The 15552-nt window shown below is 39.4% G+C and overlaps 1 protein-coding gene across 4 annotated transcripts in view; it reads left to right on the top strand.

The window, feature by feature from the left end:
* LOC126918485 (RNA-binding protein Musashi homolog Rbp6) overlaps positions 1 to 15552 on the top strand; it is a 771768-nt gene that overhangs the window by 473931 nt on the left and 282285 nt on the right. The gene's annotated exons all lie outside the window — the stretch shown is intronic.

Genomic DNA, 15552 nt, shown 5'->3' with positions numbered 1-15552 from the left:
AAACGCCCCAGGAAAAGTTACCCTTAGTTATAAATCACATCGAGACAGAGACTTAAATATTTTACGATGAAACTTTCACTTTTCTTCGAAATATCTGTCGACGAATGCATCTCGCTTCGACAGCATCTCGATCGAACCTTGTCTCTATAAAATTTAATAGCCACCAGTGCTTTATGCGATTCGATGCTTTATGCGATTCATCCAACTGAATTATCCAAGTTCCTGGTGCGGATATTAACATATAATCATTGCCATATAATCAAGTCATTGATTGGAACGAAGCGCGAAAGTCATTCACAAATTAAAATTGTTTCAATTGTTTCAATTTTATTTGAGATTATTAAAATTTGATAAGAAATACACAGATAAAAATTCATATGTTTGCACGCAATCGATAATTTTGGTACGCGGAAGAAGCATTGACGTTACTGGTTAACAAATAGTAATAATTCAAACATATACAGATAAATTCATGTATCTACGATACGATCTACGAACGGAATCTACGAAAAGGCTATCTATCTACCCTATTACACTATCCTGTTAATACGACCATACTGAACAGAAAGGGAAGGAAAACATTTAAAAACACCAGTCATGAATACGTTAAATCGTGTGAAATGATCGAGGGAGAAAAACAGTGAATTGTAGCGGTATAAATGTCAAGCTGTCGACTAGCCTTTTATTTTTATGCACTGCATAAATAAAAATTATAACTAGATAAGCGATAATCTAACTGGCTAAATAACACGTCACCGTTATTAATGATCAATGATTCAACGAACGATGGTAAAATTTAAGCTTGGCGCTGGAATAATACGCTAGGTGATTTGGACGACCAGAAGTTTGACGATATTTTCATGACGCACGTCGCTGGACCACGAGCGGGTGGATAGAGTTTGCACGCTGCGCATAGTATATGACGACGTATCATGAGTGTAAAATACCGTGTACACGTTGTAGGCAGCAGGTACCTGGCCTACCGGTGCATGAAATATAAATAATTAGTATGATATATAAGCCGCCTGCGGCCGGGTGTGTGCGCTGCGATATATCGACGCGACCCACGGCTTTATTTCGAGACCGGTCACATTTTATCCGCTAAATTAGCTTTTCTACCCGCGATTTATGTTACCCGCTTCGAGAAAATTGCTGCCAAAATAGATAACTTAGCTGTGTTTCACGTTGAAAAATATGAAGAAAATGATATCGAAATCTTGGACACTCTAGAGGATATAAAGCTCTATCCTTCTGTCTTCCCTCTGATTTTGTCCATTGTTCGCGCGTGTTGTTAACTTCTTTGAATATTCTACACTTACTTTGATAAGTATGGTGTAATAAAATTTTTAACTACGAATTTTCATTACAAAAGGTGTATATATATATACATATATATACCCTTTTAAATTTTACTTAGCTATTTGAAAAGTATTTTTTTCATAATAACAGCTTTGATACCAAAAATACTTTCGGTTTAAAAAGTACTATAGCGAAAACATTAATGCTATTATTATATTATTGCGTTAGTTTTTCCTTTTTAGTGAAATGTTTGCCTTAGGTAGTTCTATAAAAGCGACGATGCATGAAAGCAACGAGGCTTTGGGAAAACAAAGGGGTAAATTAGTCGCGTGAGAAAAAATCAAGACGCGTGTGCTGGTCCATTCAAAGCAGACGGGTGGGAAAGCGGTATCACGTTTCGGTTTCACACACGAGCCTTTAAAAGCACACTCGGTAGCTGGCGTTTTCCCTTGCTATAATTCACAAACGGTTCTTCCTCTTTGCTCTTTCATTCCGTTGGAACAGCTAACTCTACGAGAAAAACTAAATTTATATTTTCGTCCTCTGAACGTCTTCATCCGCTGGACGGCAAGAAACTAGTTACCCTGCGTTCTTCGTTAACACCTTTCTATATAATTCAAGTATAAAACACGTCCTCCTCCATTTGCATTAAAACAAACTGGGGTATCGATTCATAAAAAATTCCATCTCCCAGTAAAAAGAGACCGGATGCAGGATTCGCACGAGCTTGATAAAAATAACCAACGTAATTGTATCGGAAATGAAATGGAAGGGAACAATTAAACCACATTGTTCCTTTCAACGGCGTATATTCGGCGGAAGCATAGCATAAAAAGTACATAGAGAGCCGGTCTGGTCAGTTTTTACGATACAAGTGGAAAAAAGGATAACGACGAGGAGACAGAACGCGTCACTGACTGGCACACACTGCTTTCCTCCTCTTCTGCAAAACCAACCCTCTCGCTCGCCTCCGTCTCCTCCGCCGCCACGTCCCTCATGCTTTCGCTAACTCTCAGTCCCTTCAACTCGCCTCATAGAGCCACATTCTCGAGCGATCCATTTCCAGATTAAACACGCGTAAAACTCCACTCTCTGGTGCGGTACACACAAGAATCTTCGTCCCGTTCTGTCCCATGGCACGCCTCTATTTTCGTCCCACGATACCATGCCTCCTACTCCGCAGTACCCCTACGGGAATACGTGGGGTCTTATCTATCCCGTTTTGCGCATGAGTGCTAGGGGTGGGAGACAGCCTTTAGAAAAAGAGGTACGGTTTTCGTCAACGAGGTTCGTTCAAAAACTCGTTCAGGGAAATCTGTCACTCCAAAGAAACGAGATTTTTTTCTTCTCTCCTCGAGTGCCCGTTTTGGACACGCGACGAAAGGCGCGCTACCCCTCCAACGAGGAAAGCGACTGCGTTTCATAATAAATCAAGTATCGTCGTGGTCCGGAGATAAGGGAGACTCTCTGTTTCGGACGCTGATGTACCACCCCTCGACAGAATGGAAATAGGAGAAAGATAAGCTGGGAATCGGAAAGAGTGTGATATCGAAGAGTTAGTTTCACGAAGTCGGTTTTTGCTGGCAGGTTGTCTTACTTGATTGCGATTTGATTGGTAGACGTCGCAAGTTTTTGAAGTAAGGAGATACTTGGCTGTTCGAGAAGCTCCGAGGAAAAATGGTACGTACGACCTAAGCTTGTGCTTGTGAGATATGTGAGGGTAAAGTCACGTTTCAGCAGAAAAATATGCGCGTTTGGAAATTTATAATAAAATGATTAGGAATACGTATGTTGTTTTTCGCTTCCACTGTGAGCCTATCGTGTATTCTTGTGGCATTTTCCCACTTTGGGAATTTTTCCGCAGTTTCGAAAAAACATGTTTTTGCTACGAAGGCCAATGAATTTGGAATGCGTGTCTCGTTTCAACATCGATAGAATTCTTTCCACGTAATCCCAGTATATTTATGGAAACAAAATATAATCATAGAGAACCTGCAAAAAAATAGTGCACGGGAATCAATTTTGCAACGTATACTCTCGAAGAGCGTTCCATTACGGACGAGGCGCAATGATCGAAGCAGAAATCGAACAACGTGTACAGGTTCCCACGAAGTAAGTAGTTAGGGACTTCGGAATCAGCCGGTGGTCCGGCACTACGCTGGGAACTCGGAAGTGTGTTGTCGATTATCGAAGTCGAAGCCTTCCAAGTAATTGCATAGTTCGTTTTCTTGTTCGTAGCCGTGTTATTGGAAACACTTAAGCCGATAAGACGTTGCAAATGTTGTCGAAGATTCTGGGAGATTTTCATAAATTAATGTGACACGTGGCCTATCTTCGATCTGGCCGAAAATGAAAGTGACCCGGAACACATCAAGATGGAAAATGATGCAAGAACAATTTGTCCGGTAATTTCTTGAAACGTCTATAGAAGTGGGGCCGAATAAAATGAAATAGAAATACGCGAAACGGGAAAGAAAAATAGAAAGAGAGGAAAGAGGCGTCGGAGTAAGAAGAGGGGGAGAAAGGACATTGTTATTCTGGCCGCTTAAATAATTCATAAGCAATATCACACCGTTGCCGCGGTCACGTCTCGGCTTCCCTCCTGATTGGCTCGAATTTACGAGCCATTGTCGCCTGATTGGCCGCGCTTGTGCGACGGATGGTGGTTTCGTAAAGAAAAGCACTTTATCGCCTGAAAGCATTGACGTGCCAGTCGAGCAGCGGTCCATGCATGAAAAGGACCAAGAAAGGGAAAGGAAGGACGAGAAAAAGAGGGAATGAAACGCTTGCGGTAATTTCTCCAAGCTAGTCATACTCTTTCTCTTTCTTTCTTCTAACTGTCCTGCTCTTTCCTACGCGAACGGGACTTCCCGCTTTCACTTCGATTTAACTTTGTCAAATTCCTTCGTTCCGCTCGCACAGAATGTTCGAACATCCTGCAAGGCGCGAACAAAGTAAAGGCAAATTGAGTCCTGTTTCTTTCTTCGTTTTACCATTGTCACGCTCTTACTCTGTGTAGTCGGCGTGGATGATTCCTTTTTAAAATTCCACTTGCAGTACCAACAGATTGATATCTTTAAACTGTTTGTTATAAGTAAAATATTTCAAGTAAAAATATTTTTTTCCATGGCGATACTTTCTTCTTGCAATTTCTTATTACTTAGAGTTTCGAATGCAATCCTGTTGCGTGTAGCCTTTTATATGATTTTATATGAACTTTCTGTCTTTTCATATTCTCCAATCTTTTCGGTTGTAGTTTATACGTTTAAATAACTTCGAATACGACTAATCAATTCGATTAGGAAAAGCTTACGTCATCAATGCAATTTCTCCACATACAAATTCATCCGCCATTTTACCATAATTGATCTTTGGTAGCAGAGGCAGTTCACCGCAAAATCTGTCGCAACTATTCGACAAGTTGACGATTCAGATGGGCGATGGTTCTTCCGCGAGGGGTCTCGCGAGTTCGTGAAGAGATATTATGCCCAACACACTCTCTCGTAAGCTGCAATTTCAGTTCGGTCTGCTGGACCTCGTTGTCCGTGACACTTTGACGCAACTACGGACAGAGAGAACGGTGTCCAGGGGGCGCTTGTGCAAGGCAGTTATGAGTTGCTTAATTGTTTTGTCACTGTTCGTCCCTCCTCATCGTCCCGTTCGTTCATCGTTCTCGTCCTTCCTTGTCATCGTTGTTGTCGTAGCGCTGGCCGCCAACAGAGAAAGCCCGTTGCTCTGTCTCTCCTTGCTTCTGTTGCCTCTGTTACGCCCTGGCAGTCCTGTCGTAGAGTTCCACGAATGCTCGGGATCGTTTCCGGAATAGTACTGGCTTACCCCTTGACAAGTTATCTGTGGGATTCTAACGTTAGCAAAATCGATACCGAGACACCATTATTTGCCTACGGAGATTCGCCGGATGGACCGCAAGGAATAACTGTTGCTTAAGTTATTCACACGCCGAGGGAAATCAATTCGATGCTGTTCCTCTCTTCACTGGCTTCCTTTTTCGCTTTTCTCGCGGTTCGATGCATATTTATGAAGCGTCCTGAACACGTCAAAAGACGGTTCGACCGACAGAGTCTGTAATACGTTTTCACGTGAACAGAGGAGGGTAGAGAGGATGATAGAAAATGAGCTTACTGTGTAGATTCACTTGGATTTGAAGATTATTTTAGTTTTTAGTCTTGATATTGATTCGATACGGGATATTTGTTAAGAGAGTCGCCTAATTAGAAAAAGGATTAAAAAATTGTTAAATGTGAAAAGCAATTTTTAATGACTATAATGACAAAAGGTCAATTTTTGTGAAATTTGATTTTATTTCTCTTAACATTAATTCAAAAATTTCTATTAAACATTCTTTCTCGATTTTCCGACTCCTAATTTTTTATAGCTATTTTATATGTGCGACCTATGAAAGTCTGTTCTGCTTCTCGGAGTAAAGTGGCAGGAAGTTGTTTTAAACAGAACATGAAATTGCTTTCTACGATGTTTTTAAACATTAATAACCGGAGCCTATGAAAAAACTGAGACGTCATATGAAAGGTTAAATGTTTTAGTTTTTACGCGTATAAAATTTTTAAACAAAAATGTACGTAATTTTTCAGGTCATCGTTTTTCGTTTTAAAACAAAATGGTATCATAAACTGTAATACGATACAAGTTTCCTTACCTGGATGTAAATACGAACTGGTATTTGTACGTTGTAAGGTGTACAACGTGAAGGGCACCAACGAAAAGGACTATTCGGCGTATTCATTTAACAGTGTGTTTATTGATGTTACCAGCGCGTGTTACGGATCCCCGGACGTAACAATGACCTTGTACCGCTACAGTTGTATATTATATTGAACATACTATTATACTGCATAAACACGTGGCAAATATCGCTGCTCATTGTTCGATTTGCTTGCAAGCGGTAGATTCTGTTTTAGGAAATTAAAAAACATCTATGCCTAACTTGATTTACGATCGATCTGATAAATTTCAGAACCCTGTGAAATTCTTAATATCGTTACTCGAACGAGGTCGAAAGGAGACTATAAGAAAATTGTCTGCCTCCTTTTAAATTATTACCCTCGAGTTATCTGAGAAAACTATCGATATGAAAACTGACGACATCATACTGAATCACCTGTAATATTTCCCTTAAATCTTAAACTCATATAGTTTCCACGTTATTTCATTTTTTACAGTCCTCTTTCAATTTACTTTTTCCACTGAATTGATATAAGCGATCGCTTTTACTTAACAAGGAAAATAGAAAAAGCTAGAGATAGAGAGAGGTTATTAAAATAAAGCGGGCACAACATTAAATAGTAACTTGTAATAGTCACTTTGAAAGCCACGTAGGAGCGAAATCGATGCAGAAATCCGGATAAGAGTAACGAGAGCGACGAGAAAACGAGTGGGGGTGGCGCAACAGCAAGGGTGGGTACTGAGGAATATTAGGGGTTTCATTAAGCCGACACGAAGACTAGAATAAAGAGTGAAGTGGAAAGCAAGAAATAAGGAAAAGAATCCTGGGAATTCGAGATTTCGAAATCCCGTAAGTGGAAGCCAACTTTATGAATGCCACGAAATCAACGCTTTTTATTGCTCCTTACGAATGATTGCTTTATTTGTCAGTAAAAGAGAGGGAGGTGGTAACTACGAATCAATCGTTACTTTGAGGATAACTTTTAATCAAACTTTAATCCGAGGACCTGGCCGTAACGATTTCTCCGAGCAATCGGCGAGTGTCGTTGATTTTATATTACGATCGTCGAAACGTGTCTCAGTGAACATTTTAATCATTGAATCGTCGATCGGATAATATACCCCACGAAACGTTTGCTTACGTTCCGTTTAAACCGAATGGAAAGTCGATGTACTAACGGGGTTAATGTTTCGATTCTACCGAAATTCGAATTTACTGTTGAAAGATTTTATAGGTCCCATAAGAGAGAAATAAAATGTGAAACACTTCGGTTTGTATATACTCTTCAAAATTGAAACGATTTTGGCCTTTAGATCTAACAGGGCTGTTTGGGCTTTCGATCGGCTTTCTGGACTCTCAATCTATTTGCGATTTATTTTTACATTGCTGATGGGAGAACAGATATTGCTAAGAAGACATTCCTCTCAAAATCGGAGAAATAGAGTCGTTAAAGCAGAAAAGAATTTTAATTTTTCACTGCTTTCAGAAAGCTTGCGGATTTGCTTCTTTCAGTTTCCATAAAACATAATATAACAAATTTTCTAAAATTGGATAGCACAATTGGATATCCACGATGGTCTTATTCAACTGACTTTCGATTGATCAAAACTCTCCTTTCGTGTATTCGCGCATTCGCATAATTACATATTATCATTAATTTTTCATGAAATACATTTATCTATAAATACTTATAAATTCCACGAATGAGCTATTAAGTTTAAAAAAGCAGCAGCGTGAACAAATGTTGATCGTTTGCCAATCGACGCGTTACATCTTTGACTTGTTTCTATTTGAAAAATTCCTTTTTATTTACAACATGTTTGCAATATAACACCCTCGCAGGCAAGTTTCGGTAATTTGTCACTCAGCCACGATTTGCTTTTGTTTCTTTTATTCTTCCCTTTTTCCTTTCCACCTAATCATGTTATGTACCAGTACTTGCGTGTACAAATAAATCTGTGTTATTTCTCCGTCGCAGTTGTTTCAATTTAATTTGTCTATTTCCTCAAATTCATTGATCCTTGCATGTTGCTACGAGCAGCAACGAAACGTCCTAACAAATATGGAAATATATCACCGAACACACGTTTTAGAGCGACGAAAGATTGTGCGTACACTTATTGCTGTGAAAACTCTGTGATCATTATTTCATCTGGATATTTTTTAAATTTTACGCAGAGACAGAGCTGGCATAGCAAATCGTGCTGGTTTAAAAATATTCAGGAATTTTATTCAATTAGTAACAAATACTTGACTCTGTTTAAAATACTGATGTTGAGAGTTTACATGTGCTAGGTATTTTATGACAAAGAGGTAATTAAATATAACGCCATAATAATTCTCGCTTCTGATTATTTACTTTACAAGCTACAATCGAGGTAATGTAGACTCGCCTGTTATTGCAGCAACGTGTTTTCACTGTGTTTTGCATTCACAAATATTGTTAGAAGGGAAATTGTTGAAAAAGAGAATATATATTACGCAACGCAACTCACCGTTGAAATTTATTAAATTGCCTGGGCGTAACTCGCATTTCTCATCTGCTGTCAAGAATACGTTTCCGCGCGAGAATTTCCTTGTCTTTTTCGCACGATTAATGAAATCGCAGATTTGTGTCTGCTGGTCCATTTTATTTAGACACACATACATTTCATTTAGATTTTCTGACAGGTTTGGTACGATGGAAATATAACGTGCTCATACATCCAAGTTATAACGTAGCAAAATCATTAGCTGAGAAGTTATTATCCGGGATTATTATTACAATTATTCACGAACTTTCAGTTTAATAATACTATTCGCGTCACAATGACAAGCTGTTTTAACCTGAAAAAAGATTATAAGTATTCCTCTTGACTTTTTTTATTTTGATACCACTTAAAAAATGAGTGACATTCTCATTATTATAAACATTAATATTTTTGAAGAGGATAGAAAATATAATTTTTAAAATACTGTTCGCTTATGATCTTCACATGTTTTTAAATATGAAATAAACGCGTTACTTCTACCACTTTTATATCTGTATCTGAATTTCCGTTTTTATTGAATGTATGAATAAAGCAAGAGTAAAAACTAGAGAGAGGTAAACTGAAAAATTCATTTTTTCACACACTGCAAATTATCTTCGCAATCCTAAATCCCACACAAAACTTCAATTACCAGCAACAGTTCAAGGGCAAAGATACTGTGAATCGCGATTCTGTTTTTCCAAAACGGACAATCAACAGTGCTTTCAAGTGGATTACACGATGCAACATCATTGAAAACAAGAAACGACGGAACGTCGCGTAAATCCCGCTGTTTTAATACCTGCTTATTCTAAAAATGGTTAATTAAAATCCGCGCGCCAGCGCGTGCAAAGCGCTTCTCGCTGCCCTCTCGCGATGTCCATCCAGGCTAATCTCCGTTGAAATATCATTGAACTAATAAACCTCGCTCTTCCCTTCTTTCATTCCGCACGAGACCGCGCATTTACATGATAAATACGTTAAAAGAATCGGAAAGAGACGAATAGTGGCCTTGGCGGTTTTTATTTCTTAATAAAGCCGGATTACATACGAGCCATATCTCGTTTTCTCTGTCCTTAATTCGATTTCCCTTGACCGGATATGGTTGGTCCTCGACCTGTCCCCGTCTGCCTTTTCCTTCGTAAAAAGAGAGTTCATCTTGTCGGCAGATGCCGGCTGCTAAAACGTTCAAGCTGGCTTGGACCAGGCGATATTGGCTGGCGCCGAATGCCGGTGACGTTGTCGAGAAGATTTCTGACAAGCGTTGTTATTAAAAATTCCCTTGCCACCAGTACGCCGGCTGCGCGCGAAAAAATCGAAATAGACGAGAGCGTACACTGCCGGGTACTGCAGCGCGGAATAAATCGTGCTATCGATATCGTATCGCGTTTTCGTTCAACCCTGTCACCTTCCTTCCCTATTTATTTTTCTAATTTTTTTCTAGCTTTTTCCTTTACTATATCTTTTATTTATATTTATGTTTTTTATCATCTAGTTCTATTGTCCCATTCTTTTTTTTTATACTCTGTAATAGTGTTACAGTTGGAATGAAAGTTTTGACGAACAATACAAAAGCCACGTAACTCACACGGTGGAAAATGCATATAGAAGAGCTAGATGTCACTCTATTCGGTAATAATTACGCACGACCGCAGAGGAACGTTGAGCAGTCGCAACGGGATGTTTTGTTCTAATCAGAATGACCCACTTACGCTTTAATCTCCTCTGATAAAGGCTGACATTTGAAAGCGTGAATATAAATAGCCGTGTGAACCGGTAATCGCAGTTAATTTCCCAATTAACCTCTCCTGCTGATTTCATAATTTATATTCTGGTCGAGTCGTTCGAAAGGGCATTAAAGAGCTTATGGAAACGCATTTGGCAAGGTTTGGTTATACACACGCTACTTATATTTAATCATCGTAACAAATTCATAAAACAAATGAAATATCCCTTAATAGATTATTTCATCGGAAAAGAAAAGAAGAAAATTATAAACTGAAAAAACAGTTACGAAAGGGGAATCGGGAGCATACGAGCTCTAAATCAAATCGTCGCAGAATTTACAACATTTCGTGTGAAATTTTCAGACGTAACAGAGGCATGGAAAAAGTTGGTTCTTCAAGACAAGCGACGCGGGTGCTAAATTTTATCATTCCCGTTTTTCTATCCTCGGTGTGATGAACGTACTAACTAAAATAAAAAAAAAGACGAATCTGACCAGGGAAATATGGCGCATACCCGGCGCACTTTACCTCGCAACGCAGTCGAACCTCGAGTTTGAGTAAAATTCTAGCTCGCGCTGCTAAATGATAAAACCGGATTACGCGACGCTTTTCCTCCCCGTTTTTTCCCCTCGTTGCTCGTGGGCCTTTCAATCGGGAGAAATTACGGGAACCTCTTGTCAACCGCGAAGCTTCGCGCTGCTCGAAAGAATGAAAATTCGCTCTGATTCCAACGCGAGACGCTAGAATACGTATTTGTATGTATTTACGCTATCGCTTGTAAATGCCCAAATGCTTTAGTCGATTTGTAGTAACAGTATACGAATTTAACGAACTTTTAATTTGCATAAAATAATAAATTACATTTTTAATCTATATAAATGAATGGCTAATTATATCACTTGCTACGATGTCAGATTATAATATAATATATAAATATGTATATATGTATAATATACGTGCATACTCACGTATGCGTTACAGGGATATACGAACGTTGAAAATAATAACGCGACTCGAATCGAAACGAGCCGAGTTCATTTTTATCGCCTATACATCTTGATGACGAGGAACACCGATGGTGGAAAACGAACGGCGAACAGGCGCGCAGCTGGCGCGAATATTAAAGGCAATCGGTCAGTTCGCATAATAACTGACCGAGCCTATCTGCCGGTAGATATAATAAATTCGCGTTCTCCGCGAGTTACGGTAATTTACGATGGTCGTTCGTGGTCCGCGAACGTAACGAATTGTATCTTGACGGACGTGACGTACGGCGCGAAATGAAACTTGCAGCTCGCTCCCAGTAATATAGTTCTCACGTGGCACAGGTTTTTTGCGCGTCATCAGTGCACCTCGGGCATATCGTTGCTTTTAATCGATGGAGTTATTACATCACTGTTTAAACAGATTGCCTAGTTTTGTCACTCATTTCAATGAAATAAGTTAGGTATCTTTCGTGTCTATGGAATCATTATGCAAAATTTTATAATATTATAGAAAATTTAAGGTCGTTGTTATTCCAGTTATTATTTCACAAATTTATTCGATAGATATCACAAATTTTTATATTTTCAAACAACCTTAAACTCAACTTCCAGCATGCAATTAGAAGCAATAAAAACTGCGTTTCCTCTACGGAAGTTAAGAAATATCATTTTTCAATCTTCTATTTGAGTTCTTTATGGAAGTCCGAGGTCCGGCAGGAAGGAAACTTCCCTATCCTTTTTGCTTCATCCGATCGTAATCTACTCCGGCAAATAACTTACATTACATTAGTTTCTCTATATCCCGGTGACATCCCGAACTACCAAGGAATGACAGTTGGGGCAGCCATTACGGCCAGTTTCGAGGATACCGTGGAAACTTTATAGCTCCGGCAAGAACATCGAAGTTGGCCATACTTTTCAGCTACGCCGAGAGAAATCCTCCGTATTTTCGCAATGTCTGCGGGGGCGCGAGCTGTTATAATCATTGCAAACTGCCGAAAGAATCTTCGTATGTTCGCCGAAACGCAAACGCTTGAATCGCTCGTTTCACGGGTACTTCCATGAGAACAATATCATCGAGAATTCGTCGAACCTTTTACTGCCTTTCCGATGCTAGAACTTGCAGCGTTTACAGCTTTTCGGGAATTCTCTCCACTTGTCAAAATTTCCACGTTACGGCATTATGTATGGACGGCGCTTGTTATTCTCTTTAACTGGAATGTGACTTTAAACTGATAGAAGGAACGTGCAAGTTCTCTGGTGAAAGCTTGAATTCTTTGTGAAATTTCAATTTCAATTGTACGAAATTTCAATTGCTTCAATCGCAAATCTCATGATTGATTCGATTTCAAAGCTGAATTACTCTCCAAATTGTACGTATTCTATAGTATATCTACATTTTTCCGCTTATCGTATTCTTCCTTACTCGTTCCTACATTTACTTTAAAATCCGGCATCCGGATTCCAAAGAGTTCAAGGGCAATCTATTTACAAGCGGGCCGGTACAGTTGATATCAGTTCAGTTTTCGTTAAAAAGACGGATAACGAAAAGAAAAAGAGGTTGCTTCATCCGGAGCCCTGGTTTATTGTCTCTGGCCCAGTTTTCAAGCGATGACTGCATTGTCCGGCTCCGCGTTCCCCTTCCAACTTCCCCCACGTCTTCTCCTTTCGTGCTTTTTCCTCTTTGTAGGCCTTTTCGATGTCCGATTCCCTTTTAGATGCTTCGTTTTCCCGGCTCGCGCTCCGTTTCTTTAGTCCTCGCGTATGAAATCTTCCATTTTCTGTTTCAAACCGACCCCCTTCGCTCCTCTTTCACCTTCTGTCTCGCGAATACACGAAATCGGAACGCGGAGATCGGTAGCGGGAGTAGTAGCGCGCGTTGCAAATGTGCAAGAAACGTACCGAGAAAGGTTTGCAGTAGAAACGCGAGAGCGAGCCTGGTAAAAGGGAATGGTAGCAGAGGGAAGATAGAAGAGAGTTGAAAAAGGAACGACAGCGCTAAGAGACAGGCAACGTTTTAAAATAAGCGACAAAGGCGTGCTCTATCAAAGAGGCGGTCGTTTCGGTGGTCGGAACAACAGATGGAAGGGCAGGAGGTAGATGAAGCGAACGAAAACGAACGAGATCGACAGAATGATTAGTCGTAAAAATCGCTGCGATGTATTTGCCTTTAATTTGCGGCACGAATTAAGCGAGTGTTTGACAAGGCATCGCGCACAAGCGCGCAAATGAGAATTGACTGTGACTCGGAAATTTAATAATAATTTCCGTCGTGTCCTCTTCCATCCTCAACCTTGCGCTGCGCGCTGGTCAAACAGCATGACATCGACGATTCCGTTTCCGTTTCTTAGTTAATTTCCTTGAACCTTCGTTATCCCTCTTGATCTTCCATTCGTTTTACATCTTCCCTCCTTGTGACCACATTCATCTTTCCCTGCAATTCTGTTTTCTCTTTTTCCTCTCTCTTGCACTCTAGTTCTTCATTTAACGGATTAACCCTGTTGTTTGAAGCGGGTCCAAGCGAAATAGAAATAAATTATAAACGAGCCATGTTTAAATAGTTAACGAGTGTCGGAATATGGAGGAAATAGAAACGGAAGGACAGTAAATAGGAGAGAATTGTCGGTAGATATTGCACGAACCTCGATGTTTCGATATCGAATGACACGATTCACGAGAATGTGCAGTTTATTCGCTTTTAACTTAACCGCAATTGCAACTTGATTCTGCAGATTTCTTTAATGTATATCATTTCATGTAGATACGTTTCGTAATTGTTGCGTACCAAATATAATATTGTTTCATTCTTCCATGAATCTTTCCTATGAATCCTTTTTGAAATATTTAGTAGTACTAAAAAAATTCTACGAAAGTTTGAACGAAACAGATTCGGAGAAATTTTCTCCAATCGCGGAGTTGAAAGTAATAAACGCAATTATAGAATATGAGGTTACAGAAAGTATAGAAATTCGTTATTGAATTCAATTTTCAAATAAAAAAGGTATTTCTGTGAAAATGTCCCTTGTTTGACAATTCGATACCCAAACATTTTATTAACCTACTTGTCACGCTATTGTAATTTTTATTATGAACACGTAGGAAATTCATAGAATATGGATTATAAAATGAGTATTACTTTCATCATTTTGTATGTAAAATATTGTTTAATATAGCCTTCGTAATCCTCAAAGCACATAACATCGAAATACAGTACTATTTGCTCTAAAATAAAAGTGGGACGTACTTAACCAGACGCTTTTCAGCAAATATATCATCATTCCCTTTTTATTTTTCGTATACAAAAAATAATTCTAAATAGAACTTCTAAACTTCTAAAAGCATCAATCTACAAATAAAAATTCTATACAAGTTGCTAGAACGCGCACTAGTGCTTGTTTTCTCTTATAAAGAACGCAATTTTCGTGAGAAACAAACAAGATCTTTTAAAAGAATGAAATTTCAAAAATATCGAACAATCCACTTACTGAAACTTTCCTAGTACCAACTGCACGCTTCTATGGTGGTATGAAACGAAATTGCAGTACGATTTATCCGACGATCCAGCGGTGCTTGTTTTCAAGCTATTCCAGGGTGAATTAGGCTAGCGCGGTCTCATGCTCGTTCTCACGTGCTGATACGGCTACCTGTATGAGCACGGGATATAAAAATTGTAACGTTCCACGGCCGCGTAGCCTACATTTCTTTATGGATACGCCGCGCTGTGCTGCGGGCGAAACTCATTACTTTGGCATTCTCCCCAATAAGGGGAGGTCTCTTCCGCGGCCGATTAAAATTCAGCGTGCGTGCGAACACGAGCTCGAGTGAGTTTGCAGCAGCGGAGAAACGCGCGTCATTGACATAAACCAGGGAAATAGGGGGAACGATGGGAACAAGCGGATTAAGTTGTACGTGAGGAATCTTTGACTGCGTTCCGTCGCGTCGTTTTATATTCGGTCCATTTGCCGCTTGGGAAAAGATTGCGCCTTCATTTGGTGACGAGTAACTGCAGTATATACTGTCTGCTTTCACGAATCAAGCAAAAATAAACTGAAATGAGCCTTCAACTTTTTTAGATTATTAGTGATATAAAAAAGAATATTCTTCATCGGGTGATTCCACGACGATAAAGCAAGAGGTACTTGGAAATTTCAACCGTAATAGCTGCCGAATCAATCTTCCATAACCAAGATTAAGCATGACACATGCATGTTTGATATAAAATATTTTTGAAAGAAGATGTTTGCGATGAGAGCCGAGTAAAATTTTATAGTATTTAAGCTATGAGAATATTAATATAACAAAGGTAAAGATTTAAATGAAAAGTGGAATGT

Source organism: Bombus affinis, chromosome 7 (genome assembly GCF_024516045.1).
Source record: "Bombus affinis isolate iyBomAffi1 chromosome 7, iyBomAffi1.2, whole genome shotgun sequence".
Lineage (NCBI taxonomy): Eukaryota > Metazoa > Arthropoda > Insecta > Hymenoptera > Apidae > Bombus > Bombus affinis.
Note: the sequence above shows the minus strand (reverse complement) of the source record. Positions and strands in the feature narration are given on the sequence as shown.